This window comes from Triticum aestivum, chromosome 3D (genome assembly GCF_018294505.1).
Source record: "Triticum aestivum cultivar Chinese Spring chromosome 3D, IWGSC CS RefSeq v2.1, whole genome shotgun sequence".
NCBI lineage: Eukaryota > Viridiplantae > Streptophyta > Magnoliopsida > Poales > Poaceae > Triticum > Triticum aestivum.
The window spans coordinates 567,020,310-567,037,176 of NC_057802.1; positions in this window are offsets into that span (position 1 = coordinate 567,020,310).

Below are 16,867 nucleotides of genomic sequence, written 5' to 3' on the forward strand. Positions count from 1 at the left end.
CTATGCAGCAGAATAGGGGTCGTCAACAACGTAGTCGGTCGGGGCACCAGCAGCGGCGTCGGTCTCGGGATCTACCAGAGAAGAAGAGGGGGAGAAACAATAAATACATTGCAAACAGATGCATGACAAAGCAACAACGGTGCTAGGTGTGCCCTAACGCAGTACTAGGTGATACCGACAAAGGGGGGAAACATCCGGGAAAGTACCCACGTGTTTCGCGTTTTCGGACAGATGAACCGGAGGGGGAAAGTTGCGTGTTTGCTATGCTAGGGATGTGTGGCGGACAAACGGGCTGCCGATCCGGATTCGTCTCGTCGTTCTGAGCAACTTTCATGTACAAAGTATTTTCATCCGAGTTACGGATTATTTTACATTAATTTTTAAAGTTTTAAATCATTTTCTAAATTATTTTTAATTCAAAAATCTAAATGTTAAATTGCTATGGGTACACAGAAGTGTACCCACAGATGGGCTTGGGTGGCTGACCAGTAGGCCCAGTTGACTTGGTCAACTGCCCAGTCAGCAGAGGCTGACTGATGGGGCCGGTCAAAGTCAACAGCCCAGTCAGCATTGACTGTTGACTGGACAAACTGACCAGTGGGTCCCGCTTGTCATAGTCTCATAGTAATTAAACAGGGTTAATTAGCTTTAACTAAATGATTAGGTTAATCTAATCTGGATTAATTAAGTTAATTAATTCTTAATTAATTAATTAATTAATATTTTAATTATTATATTTTTAATTCCTTTTCTTTTTATTTTAACGTTCTGTGGGCTGGGCCCCACGTGTCATTGGCCCTAGGGGCCTTAGCGGGCAAAGGGCGGTGCGGGTGCAGGGGCACGGCCACGAGCGCCCGATAGGGAGCCCGGGTGCTGGCCTCCAGCGAGACCAACGATGTGGTCGCCGGCTCCCACGACGCCGGCCAGGGGAGGCGACGGAGGTGCGGGACTAAGGCGAGGGGAGCAGGGCACGGGGTCGGAGCATCGGAGTTGGCCGCAGGCATGGCGGTGTCGCCGGCGCAGGGGGTGCAGGAGCGGGGCGTGTGCGGGAGGGGGGCCAGAGTGGCCAGAGTAGCGCGGTGCGCGCGCGCGCCCGCGAGCGATGCGTGGCGAGGGAGAAGCGAGCGCGAGGGGGGGGGGACCGAAGGGAGCTCACAGGAGGGGTTGAGTAGTCCGGCGGGGAAGGCGGCCGGGGAGGAGATGCGAGGCAGTGGCGGGGCAAAGGGAGGGTCCGGTGGTGACGCGATAGGGGTGCGACCGAAGTGGCACAAGCGCGCGCGGGAGCAATGCTTCGGGCGCGGCGATGGCAAGCGTGGCCGCGGGCGACGTCGAGCAGTGCGTGGGTGAGGGACACAGGGGAGAGGAGGAGCGGGAGGTGCTCACGGCGGCGGTAGGGGATGGGCAGTGGGGCTCGGGGTGGTCGACGGGGACGACGGCGACGCAGGGGAGGAGGCGACGAGGGCGTCCGGCGAGGAGGAGGGCGGCGACACAGCGTTCCGGCCGACGGGATCCGGGGGTGACGGGGTTGGCGCGATGAGGGGCGCCGTCGAGCGGTGAGGTGAGGTGAGGGGCGCCTGATCCAGATCCAAAACGGGGGAGGGGGGACGAGAGAGAGACGTGGGGGCGAGTGGGGAGTGGGCTAGGGTTCGGTTAGATGGGAGGGGGTTAAGCGGGGCAGCGGGAGAGGCCGGCTGGGCCAGGTGGACCGGTTGGCCACCTGGGCCAGTTGGACCAAAGGGGTGCTTCTCCCTTTTCCTTTTCTTTTGTCTATGTTTTTATTTATTATTTTCTCTTCTCAGTTTTCTATTATAGTTCATTTACTTTTAGTTTTATAAAATACCAAGTTAGCACCCAAATTAGGATCATTAATATAAGCCACTGCCAAACTTAGTTTGGACTCAAAGTAAATTAGTTTAATATTGCTATAATTTAAAAAGCTATTATATTATTATTTTAGTCACTGTTTTAACTTGTTTAGGGCATTTAACACTTTACAAAAATTTGGTTTCTCCACCATAATTACTAACGAATTATTTGTCACATCCAGAACATTTTGGTTTTAATATTTGAAAACTTTTATTGTTTAACTTGAATTTGAATTTTGAATCTGAACGGGGTTGAATCATCGCGAGATTAACAACGGTAATCGTGGTGACGTGGCATTGTTAGCAGCGATTACTGTAGCTTAAATATCTGGGCGTCACAATTCTCCTCCACTACAAGAAATCTCGTCCCGAGATTTAGGAGGTAGAGTAGGGGGGGGGATTTTGGTTACGAAATTCTAACGGATCTTCTCACCCTTGGTTGCTCTTCTCGAAGAGGTCGATCCATTACATTGATGTCTTCATTTCTCTGCTTCACGTCATCATGATGAAGTCGTCATCCTTTCTTCGGAAACTCCATCGTACTTACGAAAGTTGATAAGGGGTAACTTGAAAGAACGAAACTCTGCACGGTTGCTTATCCGGTAGATAACATTAGGGAAGGTGGCGAAAAGTAACTCTCGAATTGAAACTTAAGAAATTATCGAGAGCAAAGTAAGAAGGTGCAAAGTAGAAGTTTCAAGCGCATAGGCAATCGTTCGTTGCCTGATACGAAATGTGAAAGGGGTTCAGAGCAATGGGAATAAGTATTGTGTCTGACACCAGAATAGATCACTAGGCAGGTGGCCCATGAACTACATACGAAGTCAAGTTCTATGAATAACTTTGGCAACAGGGTGTACAGGAGAGTCAGGTTTCGATCTTGTGGAACTGTGGGTTATGGGCCCACCATGTGGTTTAAAGTAGAAAGGGGGCTGACATTTCGCACAGTCGCGATAGCAAGGCCTGTCAGAGGGTAGCCCGTCAGTTATGTCGACAACAACATCGATACCAAGGGCGAGGGACGAGGAGAACCATTTTCCTGCTCGTTGAACGAGGCGGACCAATAGGCAAAGTTCTCGTCCATCGGTGGTTACCGGAATGCTATCGACAAATGCAACAGGGTCTTACTGACACGGTTGTACACCAAGGTGTTTACATAAGCAGAAGAACATTACTGCTTAGATCATATGGATCACAAGGAAGGTTAAACAAATTGATGGAAAGGAAAATGTGTTTAAACACATATTTCAGGGGGTATATCCTTCCCAAGGACAAGCAGAGCATGATATCCATGACAGGATATAATGTAGAAAACCCTTTAGGTAAGGGGAGAGAAATTTCATGACATTACCCATGCAACGGTGTTTGGATAATTGAGCAAGAAACGTTTAGCATTGGGCTTCAAATGTTCTTGTTGAAAATCGGAGTACCATAGACATGCTTCGAGATAGCACTGACATGGTCATCAGGTGAAGATCAAACTTTGGAAACACAAAGGATTCATTGGAAACAACTTATAGGATAAGTCTTATAATTTCCTCATGGAAGAATGGATAGCCTTACTGAAAAGGATTCTATAACAATAGGGCCTCCAGCCAGGTGTGCTAGGCACGACATGACCTTACCGGTTCCCATAAAGACCATTATTATAACACTCGGAAATATGTTCCGACCATCATATCTGACCGAGATTCAGATCTGATTGGTGTCAGGATACCTCAAACTCACGATGCTCGAGGAGAAAAGGTGTGACACAAATTGACAAGGTGCCATCGAAAATTTCGGGAAATGAACTAGGGAAGCGAGTTCCAAAACAAGAGTTCATCAGTAAACCAACGAGAGGGTGAGGAGGTGGCTGATGGAATCAGCGACAATTGATCGAGGTTTCCAAAAAGATGGATTTCCACAATTATGTGAACAATGAGATAACAATTGTCAAATCAAATGATATAATGATGTATGCTCGAGGAAAGCATACACAACTGATAATTGGTCGAAAAGGTGCGCCTGAGATATGGGCTTAGGTAGCATCACCGATGTTAGAATGGTGATTCGATAACCGATGGTCTAAGAATGGAATGTCGACCATTAACTTCAAAGCAATAAGGTTGCTAGAAGTTTTGAATCACACATCATAGTTCAATTGTCGGTATTCCGGTTGGAAACAACACGGACCAAGAAAAGAATGGTGATGGTGATAAGTATCACTTATATCAAGAATTCTCAAGAAGTGGTGAAATTCCCACGACATCATTGACATAAAAGATGGTAATATTCCGAGGTAGAACATAACACAAGATGGATAGAAATGAACTCAAGGTAATACACAAAACATGAGCAAGTTTGTGTTGGAGGGAGGGCATTAACGTTGCCGATGATAATACAAACCATCGAGGGGCAAGGATGGTATTTCCCATCAAGAATTCAATAGATATTCTGGAAGAGCTCAGAATGTTGATGATCACGACACCTTTGTTGAAAGATTCCATGAGGCTACCATTGAATAACGACGACATCAAGCAAAAGGAATGGTGAAGCAAAAGACCACTGGAACCACGGATACGACACAACCTCAGAATCAAGTATTGTTGTTCAAGACAATAATATATGACAAGGAAGATCGACCTAAGCTTAGCTCAGCCTAAAAAATTGTGTTCCGGGAAGAAGGACCAGGTAGCACAGTTAAGATTTAGCACGATAATGATATAGCCGATCAGGCTAGGAATGACATGATCGGGTACAAACTCGTAAGTAAAGAATATTAGTACGAGTTGTTGAACTGTAATGCGGACTCGGTTCAGTTATCGGTGTCTTTGAGTGTTTAATAGCTCGGAGCCCGTGAAAAAATTGGAATCAGTGAGGATGTAGTACTTCATGAAGAACTCATAAGAGGTTATGCAGTTCCGTGATAATCTCGAGATACCAGGGGGTAATACTCGACGACAGATCAAAATAGAGGTTGGATTGGGTATTGCTCTGCAGAAGTCAAGTGCTTAAACTTGCACGAGAAATGGTATTTAAAGGAGAACATGGTCGGAACCACGATTGCAGAAGGCCAGATCCCAGATATAAGATGAACTTATACCAAGGGAATACTTAATTTAAGAGAAGCTTTCATGATAAGTTCTACATCGTGTCCATGGGCATGAACACAAAGTTCAAGGTCGACTCCCACTTCTCCAATGCATGACCATCCATTCACTTCTCGTTATCGAAGTTGTAGTGTTGAAAAGTTATCTGACGAAGCGGCAGTAGTGTATAACCCGTATAACTTTCGGGTTCACACAGATTAAGGAAGGCATATGTTCAACCCAACCGGGCTTCTTAGGAACATATACCACATGCTTCAAGAGTAAATATCACCAGCTCGAAAGGAGAGCATGGTTGGCAAAAGGAGAGGATACAATTTAGCAAAGGCATTATGTATCATAGAAAGAACTCACAAGGTGATTAATTATGAAGGACACTGTCGGATAATAATCCAACATTGGATATGGAGATCCACAATGGAGCTGACGTGAGTATCGATACCCAATCAGAGGAAGAAAGAATGCAAATGCATCGGTTTATAGAACATCTGAATAATTCAACGTTTAAATAACAAAGGAATTATGATTTTCAAATCAAGGGATCAGGAGCGAACGCTCTGATCAAGGATGGATAAGTTGAATAGACTTAGGGGTACAATCGATGGCAAGCTGATTGGCCGAGAACCAGCTCATGTTCGAAAGACGTCTGAGCCAGAAAGATAATTTATAAGGATCAACTGATGATTGCGTGCATTCGCAACATATTGAATCAAGGGACGCAAAATGATAGTGACAAAAGATGCCAATAAGATTACTAGACTTATGGTATTAACCAGAATGCAAGCAAGCAAGAATTTCAAGAGCAACAGGCTACTCAGGGTTTTCGTAAGGTCGAATGGTACTTCGAAGACTTTTGTGGAACACGTGAACAACTGGGGATGAGCGGATAGTCGATAAGTGCGAGGAATTATCCGTAGGGGGCATTCATTAGGCAAGAACTGCAGGGCAGTAAGCTCAAAGGATTCTCGGAACAACGGAGAGCAGTTCGGGGCATCTTGTAATAACAAGATCAATGGGATTGTTTGTAGGCAAGTGTGTTCAGTTATCCATACAGATAATAGTGGTAGGGAATTTGCAAAAGCGGTCGGCACAAGCGTCGCGGGAAAACAACGAATAGCATCTTCGGAACCTTCTAGTGCAGCAGGCGATCATTGTAATAAGGGGCTCTGCGGGAGAAAGTACTTTCGAGAACCTAAAGTTAGATTTTAGTATATTCATTAAACCCGAATAGAAGAGAGATTAGAGTCCCAGAGTATAGGTCGAGGAATAAAAGATCCTAATACCACCCAATGGCGACGTGGGCCTGTAAGCCACACAGCCATGTTAGTAAAAGTTTTTCAATGACTAGACTCGACTTCGGCCAAGGAGTTGGAAAGGGGGATTCCTACAGGCAGTCGGCTCTGATACCAACTTGTGACGCCCCCGATTCAATCATACACTAATCATGCACGCAAATGTGTACGATCAAGATCAGGGACTCACGGGAAGATATCACAACACAACTCTAAAACATAAATAAGTCATACAAGCATCATAATACAAGCCAGGGGCCTCGAGGGCTCGAATAAAAGTGCTCGATCATAGACGAGTCAGCGGAAGCAACAATATCTGAGTACAGACATAAGTTAAACAAGTCTGCCTTAAGAAGGCTAGCACAAACTGGGATACAGATCGAAAGAGGCGCATGCCTCCTGCCTGGGATCCTCCTAAACTACTCCTGGCTGTCGTCAGCGGCCTGCACGTAGTAGTAGGCACCTCCGGTGTAGTAGGAGTCGTCGTCGACGGTGGCGTCTGGCTCCTGGGCTCCAGCATCTGGTTGCGACAACCAGATAGAATGGAAAGGGGGAAAAGAGGGAGAAAAGCAACCGTGAGTACTCATCCAAAGTACTCGCAAGCAAGGATCTACACTACATATGCATGGGTATATGTGTAAAGGGGCCATATCGGTGGACTGAACTGCAGAATGCCAGAATAAGAGGGGGATAGCTAATCCTGTCGAAGACTACGCTTCCGGCAGCCTTCATCTTGCAGCATGTAGAAGACAGTAGATGGTACGTCCACCAAGTAGCATCACATAGCATAAACCTACCCGGCGATCCTCTCCTCGTTGCCCTGTTAGAGAGCGGTCACCGGGTTATATCTGGCACTTGGAAGGGTGTGTTTTATTAAGTATCCGGTTCTAGTTGTCATAAGGTCAAGGTACAACTCCAAGTCGTCCTGTTACCGAAGATCACGGCTATTCAAATAGATAAACTTCCCTGCAGGGGTGCACCACATAACCCAACACGCTCGATCCCATTTGGCCGGACACATTTTCCTGGGTCATGCCCGGCCTCGGAAGATCAACACGTCGCAACCCTACCTAGGCACAACAGAGAGGTCAGCACGCCGGTCTAAATCCTATGGCGCAGGGGTCTGGGCCCATCGCCCATTGCACACCTGCACGTTGCGTGGGCGGCCGGAAGCAGACCTAGCCTAGCAGGCGTTCCAGTCCAATCCGGCACGCGCCGCTCAGTCGCTGACGTCACGAAGGCTTCGGCTGATACCACGACGCCGAGTGCCCATAACTGTTCCCGCGTAGTTGGTTAGTGCGTGTAGGCCAGTGGCCAGACTCAGATAAAATACCAAAATCTCGTTAAGCGTGTTATTTTGAAGTAACCGCGGACGCCGACCAGGGCCAGGCCCACCTATCTCCTAGGCGGTCTCAACCTACCCTGTCGCTCTGCCACAAAGTAACAGTCGGGGGCCGTCGGGAACTCAGGCCCACCTCTACCGGGATGGAGCCACCTGCCCCTTCAGCCCCCATCTCCGAACAGTATCATAAGTAAACAAGCTAAGTATCTTAACAGTATAAAGTATATAGCATATGCCCGTGATCACCTCCCGAAGTGATCATGGCCCAGTAGTATAGCATGGCAGACGGACAAGAGTGTAGGGCCACTGATGGAATACTAGCATCCTATACTAAGCATTTAGGATTGCAGGTAAAGGTAACAACAGTAGCGGCAAAGACAGGCTATGCAGCAGAATAGGGGTCGTCAACAACGTAGTCGGTCGGGGCACCAGCAGCGGCGTCGGTCTCGGGGTCTACCGGAGAAGAAGAGGGGGAGAAACAGTAAATACATTGCAAACAGATGCATGACAAAGCAACAACGGTGCTAGGTGTGCCCTAACGCAGTACTAGGTGATACCGACAAAGGGGGGAAACATCCGGGAAAGTACCCAGGTGTTTCGCGTTTTCGGACAGATGAACCGGAGGGGGAAAGTTGCGTGTTTGCTATGCTAGGGATGTGTGGCGGACAAACGGGCTGCGTATCCGGATTCGTCTCGTCGTTCTAAGCAACTTTCATGTACAAAGTATTTTCATCCGAGTTACGGATTATTTTACATTAATTTTTAAAGTTCTAAATCATTTTCTAAATTATTTTTAATTCAAAAATCTAAATGTTAAATTGCTATGGGTACACAGAAGTGTACCCACAGATGGGCTTGGGTGGCTGACCAGTAGGCCCAGTTGACTTGGTCAACTGCCCAGTCAGCAGAGGCTGACTGATGGGGCCGGTCAAAGTCAACAGCCCAGTCAGCATTGACTGTTGACTGGACAAACTGACCAGTGGGTCCCGCTTGTCATAGTCTCATAGTAATTAAACAGGGTTAATTAGCTTTAACTAAATGATTAGGTTAATCTAATCTGGATTAATTAAGTTAATTAATTCTTAATTAATTAATTAATTAATATTTTAATTATTATATTTTTAATTCCTTTTCTTTTTATTTTAACATTCTGTGGGCTGGGCCCCACGTGTCATTGGCCCTAGGGGCCTTAGCGGGCAAAGGGCAGTGCGGGTGCAGGGGCACGGCCACGAGCGCCCGATAGGGAGCCCGGGCGCTGGCCTCCAGCGAGACCAACGATGTGGTCGCCGGCTCCCACGACGCCGGCCAGGAGAGGCGACGGAGGTGCGGGACTAAGGCGAGGGGAGCAGGGCACGGAGTCGGAGCACCGGAGTTGGCCGCAGGCATGGCGGCGTCGCCGACGCAGGGGGTGCAGGAGCGGGGAGTGTGCGGAAGGGGGGCCAGAGTGGCCAGAGTAGCGCGGTGCGCGCGCGCGCCCGCGAGCGATGCGTGGCGAGGGAGAAGCGAGCGCGAGGGGGGGACCGAAGGGAGCTCACAGGAGGGGTTGAGTAGTCCGGCGGGGAAGGCGGCCGGGGAGGAGATGCGAGGCAGTGGCGGGGCAAAGGGGGGGGGGGGTCCGGTGGCGACGCGATGGAGGCCGCCGGGGGCGCCGGAGGGGCGAGATAGGGGTGCGACCGAAGTGGCACAAGCGCGCGCGGGAGCAATGCTTCGGGCGCGGCGATGGCAAGCGTGGCTAGACTCAGATCAAATACCAAGATCTCGTTAAGCGTGTTATTTTGAAGTAACCGCGGACGCCGACCAGGGCCAGGCTCACCTCTCTCCTAGGCGGTCTCAACCTGCCCTGTCGCTCCGCCACAAAGTAACAGTCGGGGGCCGTCGGGAACCTAGGCCCACCTCTACCGGGATGGAGCCACCTGCCCCTTCAGCTCTCATCTCCGAACAATATTATAAGTAATGTAACAGTATAAAGTATATAGCATATGCCCGTGATCACCTCCCGAAGTGATCATGGCCCAGTAGTATAGCATGGCAGACGGACAAGAGTGTAGGGCCACTGATGAAATACTAGCATCCTATACTAAGCATTTAGGATTGCAGGCAAAGGTAACAACAGTAGCGGCAAAGACAGGCTATGCAGCAGAATAGGATTAATCGAAAGCAGTAACATGCTGCACTACTCTAATGCAAGCAGTAGAGAGAAGGAATAGGCGATATCTGGTGATCAAGGGGGGGGGGGGGCTTGCCTGGTTGCTCTGGCAAGTAGGGGTCGTCAACAACGTAGTCGGTCGGGGCACCAGCAGCGGCGTCGGTCTCGGGGTCTACCGGAGAAGAAGAGGGGAGAAACAGTAAATACATTGCAAACAGATGCATGACGATGCATGACAAAGCAACAGCGGTGCTAGGTGTGCCCTAACGCAGTACTAGGTGATACCGGCAAAGGGGGGAAACATCCGGGAAAGTATCCAGGTGTTTCGCGTTTTCGGACAGATGAACCGGAGGGGGAAAGTTGCGTGTTCGCTATGCTAGGGATGTGCGGCGGACAAACGGGCTGCGCATCCGGATTCGTCTAGTCGTTCTGAGCAACTTTCATGTACACAGTATTTTCATCCGAGTTACGATATTTTACATTAATTTTTAACGTTTTAAATCATTTTCTAAATTATTTTTAATTTGAAAATCTAAATGTTAAATTGTTATGGGTACACAGAAGTGTACCCACAGATGGGCTTGGGTGGCTGACCAGTAGGCCCAGTTGACTTGGTCAACTGCCCAGTCAACAGAGGCTGACTGATGGGGCCGGTCAAAGTCAACAGCCCAGTCAGCATTGACTAGTAACTGGTCAAACTGACCAGTGGGTCCCGCTTGTCATAGTCTCATAGTAATTAAACAGGGTTAATTAGCTTTAACTAAATGATTAGGTTAATCTAATCCGGATTAATTAAGTTAATTAATTCTTAATTAATTAATATTTTAATTATTATATTTTTAATTCCTTTTCTTTTTATTTTAACGTTCTATGGGCTGGGCCCCACGTGTCATTGGCCCTAGGGGCCTTAGTGGGCACAGGGCGGTGCGGGCGCAGGGGCACGGCCACGAGCGCCCGATAGGGAGCCCGGGCGCTGGCCTACAGCGAGACCAACGGCGCGGTCACCGGCGCCCACGACGTCGGCCAGGGGAGGCGACGGAGGTGCGGGACTAAGGCGAGGGGAGCAGGGCACGGGGTCGGAGCGCCGGAGTTGGCCGCGGGCGTGGCGGCGTCCCCGGCGCACGGGGTGCAGGAGTGGGGCGTGTGCGGGAGGGGGGCCAGAGTGGCCAGAGTGGCGCGGTGCGCGCGCGCGCCCGCGAGCGATGCGTGGCGAGGGAGAAGCGAGCGCGATGGGGGGCGGCGACCGAAGGGAGCTCACTGGAGGGGTTGAGTAGTCCGGCGGGGAAGGCGGCCGGGGAGGAGATGCGAGGCAGTGGCGGGGCAAGGGGGGGGGTCCAGTGGCGCCGCGATGGAGGCCACCGGGGGCGCCGGAGGGGCGCGATAGGGGTGCGGCCGAAGTGGCACAAGCGCGCGGGGGAGCAATGCTTCGGGCGCGGCGATGGCGAGCGTGGCCGCGGGCGACGTCGAGCAGTGCGTGGGTGAGGGACACAGGGGAGAGGAGGAGCGGGAGGTGCTCACGGCGGCCGTAGGGGATGGGCAGTGGGGCTCGGGGTGGTCGACGGGGACGACGGCGACGCAGGGGAGGAGGCGACGAGGGCGTCCGGCGAGGAGGAGGGCGGCGACGCAGCGTTCCGGGCGACGGGATCCGGGGGCGACGGGATCCGGGGGCGACGGGGTCGGCACGATGAGGGGTGCCGTCGAGCGGTGAGGTGAGGTGAGGGGCGCCCGATCCAGATCCAAAACGGGGGGAGGGGGACGAGAGAGAGACGTGGAGGCGAGTGGGGAGTGGGCTAGGGTTCGGTTAGATGGGAGGGGTTAAGCGGGGCAGTGGGAGAGGCCGGCTGGGCCAGGTGGGCCGGTTGGCCACCTAGGCCAGTTGGACCAAAGGGGTGCTTCTCCCTTTTCCTTTTTTTTGTCTTTGTTTTTATTTATTATTTTCTCTTCTCAGTTTTCTATTATAGTTCATTTACTTTTAGTTTTATAAAATACCAAGTTAGCACCCAAATTAGTATCATTAATATAAGCCACTGCCAAACTTAGTTTGGACTCAAAGTAAATTAGTTTAATATTGCTATAATTTAAAAAGCTATTATATTATTGTTTTAGTCACTGTTTTAACTAGTTTAGGGCATTTAACACTTTACAAAAATTTGGTTTCTCCACCATAATTACTAACGAATTATTTGTCACATCCAGCACATTTTGGTTTTAATATTTGAAAACTTTAATTGTTTAACTTGAATTTGAATTTTGAATCCGAACGGGGTTGAATCATCGCAAGATTAACAACGGTAATCGTGGTGACGTGGCATTGTTAGCAGCGATTACTGTAGCTTAAATATCCGGGCGTCACATAGTGGCATCTTCGATTTTCAGATATGTTTATAATTGTCCATTGGAATCTCTATGTGCGAGAGTGCACAGTACATAGAGTCAACAGTCGTGCATTGATTTAGAATTCCGATAGAAGTTTACCTGTCGTGCATGGGTCAAACTCACGCATCCTTAATTCCAAGTCTGGTGACTTCCTGGGGTGTTGCATGGTTCGGGCGTAAGAGCATCACTAGCAGATCCCATATAATGCCCCGATCTGTAAAATAACCATCAAAATACGGGTCTGCCTGAAAAAAGCTGTCCGATCAGACCCCGCAAACGCGTTGGACCTGTAAATATTTTAGCAGGACGTGGCAAAATACCCACCCCAACCCGCGAAAACGCAGGTTCTCCCCCTCGCCCCGTCGGCGCCCTGTGTAGCAGGACTGGTTAGCGGGGGTGGTACATTTCAGCCCGCACTTTTCCCCACCCACCGCCGCCGGGCCGCCGCCTACGATTCCGGCCATACCATTCGTCGGGATCACGCCGGCGGGCTGCCAGACGCCCGAGATTGTCCTGCACCACTTCCTCCTGCCTCGGCCGGCCACCGGATTTGGCGTTTCCGGCCACCGGTGGCTGTGCCAAGCCATGGATTGGTCGAGGAGCACCACGCACAACCCCGACAAAGCCCGACAAACCAAGCCCGGGCGATGTTCGGCCAAGTCCTTTCCGACAAACCGCATCTCCTCATAGAGGCCTTGCATCTCGTTAACACCAATACTTACCTCCAGATAGATTTGGATGTTGTGAGGTCCTTCCTTCGAGAGACAAGGATTGGCATTAGATTATTGTGTCCACACAACCAATCGAGATTGCAAGCCTATTCATCGGACACCCGTATCAACCAATGGAGCACTTGTCACGTGACCAACGGTTTGTACTTTTTTGAAGGAGGGCAAAACAATAAATTAGCAACACCAATTAATTACATACTTAATTTTTTAATCTCGTTTTAACTTCTTTTTTTATCTTGTAGCTTTGGACATGGACGCATTAACCTTCTATTCAGAACCTTTGATCATCGCATGTTATGGAAAATATATTGATATAAAAATAATTCTCCTCGTGGAATATACCTTTATTTTTAAACCCTGTGCTGGATTGGAGAATATCTTATGGTGCTTAAGCCAGATGAGTTGTTATTTTATTATGCAAATACACTCATTCTTAAAAAACATGTGACAATGTCTAGTATATATGTAGTGCATAAGCAACATGAGTTTTGGAAGCTCCAACGATTTTAAATAATAGAATTAAGTGCACCCTGGAAAACATATCAATTATTAAAATTGTATAGATGCCAAGTAAATTGACGTAATTTCTACGCTCATCGGTGATTACTATCAGTTGTACTACTTCAATAACAAATAGATAGCATGTACATAGTTTTCTTTATTTTCCAAGGTTATTGTACTATTTTTTGTTTAAAAGATCTATTTACTTTTCGCAAAATTATAATAGCATGCGCATATTATCAACATAGGATAAAACCAAACTTAGAAGATCCATTTGGCAATGATTCAGTTTATACACTATCATTTTCTATGAACTTAATTACTTAATATGACACTAGAAACTACTATTAAGATATTTGTTATACGATATATTTCAGAGATTTCTACGATGATATTTAGCGATATTAAAATATACGTGGATACACAAAAATCTATAAATACATATGTATACATTATAAAAATTGTACTATTACCCAAATTTATTTCAAAATGAACTTTCATTGAAAACTTAAATTTAGCAAAAACCACTTTTAGTGATATATATTCTAATTTAATAATAAAGGACAATAATTAGTATTTAGTGTTATTGTTTTACTGTTAACTATGCCAACTAAATAATATAAAAGTGTACTTATTTATACTATAGTTTATAATAGAAAATTGATTGCAAAAATATAAAAGTTAAATATAAAATTTTGGAGCTTCTGACCGGCGACTATGGCGGAGGCCGCGAGAGAGGGTGGACCGTCGCATCTGTGTCGCGGCTTCTCGAAGGAGATCTTCCTGGCCTCCTCGTCGTGTCTTTTTGCAATGAGATTTTGGGCGTCTGCAACCCGGTGACCCGGCAGTATATCCCCCCATGGGGCATTTCTGAATTTACGCTCATGGGCATATACCCACATGGTCCTACCGGTGAGTGCAGGCTAATTTATCAGCATCGGGATCTGGTAGCTGCCAGTCAAAATGGGTGCTATATATTCACATAGGGAGCAGAGCATCCGCCGAGGCACGTAGAGTAGGCTGGCAGAGCGAAGCTGATATCCAACAGAGTAGACATGCACACTCGAGTTGTTCCTGGCAGAGCCAATTTGGTTGAGATGGATGGCATGCTCGGCATGACCAATTTCAATGATGCAGCAACAGCCATTGATATCTTTGGTATTGCAGGACTAGAAAAGCGAGGCTTGGATCTTCAAGTTCCAGATTAAATTGCCGGTAATGGAGATCAATGCAAAGTGTGAGGATCAAAATGATGGTTCTGATGTTGTGGTCATGCCTAGGGATGGCAAGTTTCTCGTGTTGGTTAAATTCTGTAAGTGGCTAATTCAGGTTGACATGGAAGGCAAGGTGGTAAAACTTTCCATCCCAAAGAAGTTTGTCGTACTCAATTTCTCGACGCCATTTTGTTTTTTTATGAAATATAAAAAGTTATGGTGTTAATATGTAGTTCCTCCCTTTAATTTTAGTCTGCATATAACTTTTGTCTGGAGTCAAAGTATCTCTATTTTGACCAAACTTATAGAAAAAATTATCAACATTTAGAACGCTGAAAGGAATATCTTTAGATTCATTATGGAATGCAGTTTCATATTATGTACATTTGATATTGTAGATGTTGATTTTTTTATACAAATTTAGTCAAAATTTGTAAAGTTTGACTCGATACAAATCTTATATGCAGAGTAAAAAGGAATGGATGGAGTATGTGCAAACTTGTACATGACCAAGAATAATATGTTGATTTACACCAAGAGGGTCATCAAGACGATGGAGCATTTAATTATTTATGCCCACTCATACCTGATCTAAGTCAACCCGATTAACTAGCACATGGTCACATAGCAGTTTGCTCGGATGTAAGCAAAGAGTTATGCATGGACACAAATCACGTACGTGTTAGAGCATCTCCAACAGCTGCGCTATATAAACGTCGCACTGGAAATTTTGGGTTTTTAGCGCGCGCGCAACCGCTCCTGGAGCTCCAGCGCAGGCGCAATAACCGCGCGCGCGGCATAAAGAGTTTAGCGTGTGATCCGAAACGCCATCGCGCGCCGCACGCTCGAGCTGCTGCTCGCGACTTCCACCTACCCCGACCCAGGCGCTGGCGCCGCCGCCCACACCACCCCGTTTGTTCCGGCGACCATTTGGGCGCTTCCCCGGCCTATCCTCGCGCCGCCGCCGCTTCCTCCGTCTCCCTCTAGTCACCGCCGCCTCTCGCGCGTGCCATTCCTCTGATGAACAGCGCCCGGCCACCCACTGCCGCTCGGCGCCCACAAGGTGTTCGTCAAAACGCTTGCAAGGTATGTATTGCTTCACCTTCACATTTTTACATGAATTTGGTGTATAGTTTTTATAGCCTAGTTTAAATTGAACATTGTAGATGAGTTTGTCATATGATTCTTCCGAAGAAGAATTTGATATTGAAGAGAAGGAGGATCTTGCAATGATCCTCGCTATGCACATCAACAAAAAAACGAAGCACGGTGGTTCGGTTATGGGTCGGCAGAAAATTTGGAGGGATAGGATCGATGCCCACAACAGATTGATGAGGCACTATTTTGTGGAAAATTCCATATACCCCGAGTTGTACTCTCGTCGCTGGTTTCGGATGAGCACCGAGTTGTTTTTCAGGCGCATTGCAGAGAAACTAGCGAGCCATGATCGGTTTTTGCAGCAAAGGAGGAATGCCGCCGGAGAGCTCGGGCATAGCACCTTTCAGAAGGTGACAGCCGCTTTACGTATGTTGGCATACGGTATTCCGGCTGATCGAGTTGATGATCACTTGGCCATGGGTGAGAGTCAAGCCATCAAGTGTGTCAAGCGCATCGCAGTCGTAATTGTGCAAGTGTTTGGCCCGGAGTATTTGAGATCTCCCAATGCTGAAGGCACCACAAGGCTTTTGGAGATGAACTAATCTCGCGGGTTCCCAAGTATGATTGGCTCAATAGATTGCATGCATTGGAGTTGGAAGATTGCAAATGGTGAATAACGTCAACGTTGTTAATCTGTCACCACTGATGAATAAGATTGCAAATGGTGAACTGCCACCGGTGTAGTTTGTAGCAAATGGCCATACATAAAACTATGGCTACTATCTTGTGGATGGCATCTCCCCAAAGTGGCAAACATTTGTGAAGCCGTTGAAAAAACCAAAAGGTAAGAAAAATCTTGATTTCCACAATGCTCAGGCGGCGGCTAGAAAAGATGTGGAAAGAGCTTTTGGGATTTTGCAAGCCCAATTTGCCATTGTGAGAGGACCGGCTAGATTTTGGGATCAAAAGATGCTTTGGTACATCATGCACGCTTGTGTGATCATGCACAACATTATCATCGAGAATGAGCGTGGCCAAGATTTAAACTACTCTCACTATAAGCTCTTGGGACATCCCGTGCGAGTGCGGCGGAGGGCTGCCAGGGTGGCCCGTTTTGTTGCCTCCTATCATGCCATTTGACGTGCCGAAACGCATGATGATCTTCGGAAGGATCTCATCAAGGAGTGGTGGGCATGGAATGGCCGACAAAGAG